Below are 5,115 nucleotides of genomic sequence, written 5' to 3' on the forward strand. Positions count from 1 at the left end.
CCATCGGCAAAATGAATCATCGTTGATGTTGATCAAAGTGTGCATATTTCTCCATACATTATCGATGACAATGAGGAATGCATTTCGTACAGCTTCGCCTGATATCTGCTTTGTATTAGTAGTTTTGGTAGTAAACATTTATTTAAAAAATCTGTTACTGACCTGTCACGAGCTCAAGAATTACTTCAAATGAATGTTTGTTGCTGCGCTGACTGTACATTTTGATCGATGCTTCGTTGTATCTTCGGGGTATCGTCGTTTTAACATTACATTGAAAGCCTAAAATATTAGATTCCCTGTATTTTAGCTATATTTCTGATATTTCCACTATCCTAAACCGTGTTCGCAATAAACATCTGTAACACTAGCTTTGGTCAAAGGACATTGAAAGTAACGCCGCAGTGTACTCATAGGGGATGTAGCTCAGTGGTAGAGCGTTCGCTTTGCATGTGAAAGGCCCCGGGTTCGATCCCCGGCATCTCCAAAATTTTACTGTCAAATTTCTAGATTGCAAGGTACTAATATTGTTTGAGATTAACAGATTTTTGTTGACAAAAATGAGTGGGGCAGTTGCAATTGCCGAGAAGCCAATCCTTGATGTTAATCGTGAATCGAAATTGCATTTAAATTCTTCTTTTATAACCACTATCAATTGACATTGCATACGTTGGTACACATGCGAAGCGCTTAAAGACGCAAGGCAATCACGACGACACAAAAAATATTAATCGTTTTCACCGACTTCTTGCGTGCATTTTTAGCGAGCGCTGAGAAATACTTGGGACTCCGTTTAAGGGGACAGAAGCACGACTGTTGGAATGTTAGGCCCTACTGGCCAACTGCGTGCTCTGTTCTATTGCAAATACGAATATTTATGACGCCATTCGACGCTCTTTTTCCATTCAAACGGGAATATTCGATGTGAAAGTGACTCTCGACAAACATGAGGTAAGAAAAGATATACTTCCATGGCGTCTTTCATATTTAACCACAATTGTTTTGCGCTTGCCGGATCTCAACTGAATGTTATCAATTCGCTCTTTAAATAAACTGATGACTCTCAGTCTGACTAATCAAGTACAAGTCCTAGCTTCCTTGATCTTGTTTCAGTCTTCGGTGACTATATCTTTAACAATGGTGACATTCTCGCGAGGATCAGGCCTGTTTCTTACTAGGAAGTGTAGAATATGCGGTTCGCGTGAGAGTTGTCTGGTAAGTTGTCGGAGGCAGCTGTCAGACAACGTTTTTAGTAAGAAACTTCCTGGCAGATTAAAACTGTGTGCCGGACCGAGATTCGAACTCGGGACCTTTGCCTTCCGCGGGCAGGTACTCTACCAACTGAGCTACCGAAGCACGACTCACACCCCGTCCTCACAGCTGTACTTCTGCCAGTATCTCGTCTCCTACCATCTAGCTTCTGTGAAGTTTGGAAGGTAGGACACGAGGTACTGGCAGAAGTAAAGCTGTGAGGACGGGGCGTGAGTCGTGCTTGGGTAGCTCAGTTGGTAGAGCACTTGCCCGCGGAAGGCGAAGATCCCGAGTTCGAATCTCGGTCGGGCACACAGTTTTAATCTGCCAGGAAGTTTCATATCAGCGCACACTCGGCTGCAGAGTGAAAATCTCATTCTGGAAACGTTTTTAGTATTACTTCACAACACTCTCGGTCCATACCGCCGCTAACGTATGCATAGTTTTCCCTGTCGACAATGGGCTCGTTAAAGTCACCGCCTACTACTACCATATGCTCAGGATATTTCCATGTTATCTTTGAATGACTCTACTACTGTTGTGTCTGAAATTGGTGGTCCATAGAAACGTCGGGTTATTAATCTTAAGTCCACTGATCCCGGCTACTCTTGTCCGCGTTAGTTTGGCATCAGATTGGTCTTGGACCTCGCTAGATCTTCACGGTTCTGCTTGTCGCTTTGAACACGCCTCCTGCTGGATCGTCCAGTCTATGTTTCCGACACGAATTCCACATGCTGTCGGAAGTCACCTTGCCCTCTACTTCGGGTTACCTTGCCCTCTGCTTCGGATTCGGCTGAATTCCTAGAATTCTATGATGGCAGCAGCTTCCTACAAGAGGCCCCAAACTTGGGACTTCGGTATGAGTGCTCCGGCAGTTAATATTTTATATTTAGTAATATTTGATATTTAGTAATAATAATAATAATAAAAACATACCTACGTCACATGTACACTGCCAACTGCCAATTGTCCTATCGTTGTCAAACTAGGCGTGTAAGTATGTAAATGCCTGTTTATATGAATTACGTCTTCTCGTAATCTGTAATACCGCTAAATGTGTAGTATGCATGTAAATGTGATCCACGGATGATGGGAACTACTTCTTCTATTGCTATTACTACGACTACTGCTACATTCGCTGACGGCCATATGCTTATTTCAAGGAAAGAAAACGAAAGAATCTGTTTATGAATTAAATAAATTATCTCAAGAATGTTACCTGAAAATTTCGTGCAGAAAACAAAACCCTTTGCTTTTGGAAAACAACATCCAATTCGAAGTAAAATTTTCTAACAGAAAATAAAATGTACTGACGGAAAGGATCGCAAAAACAAAACGCAATTGCGTGACACAAACTAATGTTGCCGCCAGTCGCACAAGAGTGAGCCTAGTGGCGCCGCTCTGAGGACGCAAATCAGGCTTGCTTTATGTATGTGCTGTGACGGTCGCGAGCGTTAGTTACCTTTGAGATTGGATGTAATGTGTTGATATTAGTCAAGAATCCATTTAAGGCAACAAAGACGCCATTATCAGCACATCACTGAACGAGGTTGTGTAATAGGGCTATGAGAAGGTGAATGTTGCTTCTGCGATATTGCAGGAAGACTTGGCAGGAATGCCGGCCGCGGTGGTCTTGCGGTTCTAGGCGCTGCAGTCCGGAACCGCGGGACTGCTACGGTCGCAGGTTCGAATGCTGCCTCGGGCATGGATGTGTGTGATGTCCTTAAGTTAGTTAGGTTTAAGTAGTTCTAAGTTCTGGGGGACTGATGACCTCAGATGTTAAGTCCCATAGTGCTCAGAGCCATTTGAACCATTTGAACTTGGCAGGAATGCAGCCACTGTACATGACTGCTTACAGTGGTGGTCACGAGAATGTAAGGTCACAAGAACAACGGGCTCTAAAAGGCCACGTGACATACCGAGAGGGAAGAGCATCGTGTTCGGCGTATGGCTCTAGCGCATCATCCTGCACCTGCAGCAGCAACTTGGGCAGCAGTTGGCACCACAATGGCAAAACGAACTGTTACAAATCGGTTACTTCAAAGGCAGCTCCAAGCCAGATGCCCTATAGTATGCATTCCATTGACCCCAAAGCACCGCTATTTGCGACTTCAGTGACGCAAGGGAGAGCTCATTGGAAGGAAGGGTGGAGGTCTGTTGTGTTTTCTAATGAAAGTTGGTTCTGCCTAGGTGGCAGTGATGGCCGTGTGTTGGTTACAGGGAGAACACTTGAGCACCTGCAACCAACCTGTCTGTGCCGGCCGGTGTGGCCGAGCGGTTCTAGGCGCTTCAGTCTGGAACCGCGCGATCGCTACGGTCGCAGGTTCGAATCATGCCTCGGGCATGGATGTGTGTCATGTCCTTAGGTTAGTTAGGTTTAAGTCTTTCTAAGTTCTAGGGGACTGATGACCCCCAGATGTTAAGTCCCATAGTGCTCAGAGCCATTTGAACCAACCAACCTTTCTGTGTGCTACACACACTGGAGTTACGGTGTGGGTTGCCATTTGGTATGACAGCAGGAGAATTCTCGTGGTTATCCCACGCACCATGACTGCAAATTTGTACATCAGTCTGGTAATTAAAGCTGTTGTGCTGCAGTTACTGAACAGCATTTCAGGTTTTTTTTCCAACAGGATAACGCTCGGCTGCATACCGCTGTTTTAACCCAATATGCTCTACAGAGCGCCGACGCGTTGCCTAGGCCTGCTCGACCACCAGATCTGTCTCTAATAGAACACATATGGGACATAATCGGATGACAACTCCAGCATTAATCGTCCTTGTATTGACCGCCCAAGTGCAACAGGCTTCGAACACCGTCCCACAAACTGACGTCCGGCACCTGTACACCACAATGCACGCACGTTTGCATGCTTACATTCAAGTTTCTGGCTGTTACGTCGATAATTAATGTATCAGCATTTCACATTGGCAATGGTTTATCTCGCTCCTACATTAACCTGTGATCTTGCAATGTTAATCATTTACATATGTTATCTAGACAAATGAACTCCCGAACATTCATTACTCTACATTATTTTTTGATGTTGAATTTTTTTTCCTGTCAGAGTATCTTTGCTGTGACGTAGCGTAAGATTTGGTAACGACATACAAAATAAAGTAAACAAGTTCAATAATTAAAAAAAAATGGCTCTGAGCACTATGGGACTTAATTTCTGAGGTCATCAGTCCCCTAGAACTTAGAACTACTTAAACCTAACCAACCTAAGGACACCACACACATCCATGCCAGAGGCAGGATTCGAACCTGCGACCGTAGCGGTCCAGCGGTTCCAGACTGTAGCGCCTAGAACCGCACGGCCACACCGGCCGGCTCTCGCAGGAGAAGTGGCTAATAAAGACAATCTATCAGACATCTACGAAACGCTACACTATGTTCAATGAACTGACATGGAACCCCTTGAGAGCGTTTAATAATATTCCTGAAAGAATTAGCAGAGAGCTAAAATATAAAACATGTAAACATACGCGATTATAGTTTTATAAAACTATTTCATTATCAACACAATTATATGAAAGTGAATCAAGGGAGCCAGAGTACGGAGAAGATGGTTTTAAGAAGTTGCAAGGGATGTAAAAGAACAGACAGGTTAAAGAAAGGTTGATATCAGAAATGAAATAAGCGTTTGCAGCGTAAAAGGAAAATTTGGAAGAAAATAAGATGAAGTGGACTAAATATCAACAAAGAACTGATCCTGAAGACCGGCAGTTGTGATAAAGAAATACAAAGCCAAACAGAAAACGAGATCCTGGTAGACAAAAGAAAGATGAGAACTGTAACAAAAACAGTCTAAAATGGGAGGTAACTGGTAGAAACAATAGAAAGTTCTGCGGCTGTAGTATGAC

The 5,115-nt window shown here is 43.8% G+C and overlaps 1 non-coding gene across 1 annotated transcript; it reads left to right on the forward strand.

The window, feature by feature from the left end:
• The first annotated feature begins 412 nt into the window (after positions 1-412).
• Positions 413-484, forward strand: Trnaa-ugc. Its single transcript has one exon. It is a non-coding gene; the product is annotated as a tRNA-Ala (tRNA).
• Positions 485-5,115: the final 4,631 nt, after the last annotated feature.

This window comes from Schistocerca piceifrons, chromosome 6 (genome assembly GCF_021461385.2).
Source record: "Schistocerca piceifrons isolate TAMUIC-IGC-003096 chromosome 6, iqSchPice1.1, whole genome shotgun sequence".
In the NCBI taxonomy this organism is placed as follows: domain Eukaryota; kingdom Metazoa; phylum Arthropoda; class Insecta; order Orthoptera; family Acrididae; genus Schistocerca; species Schistocerca piceifrons.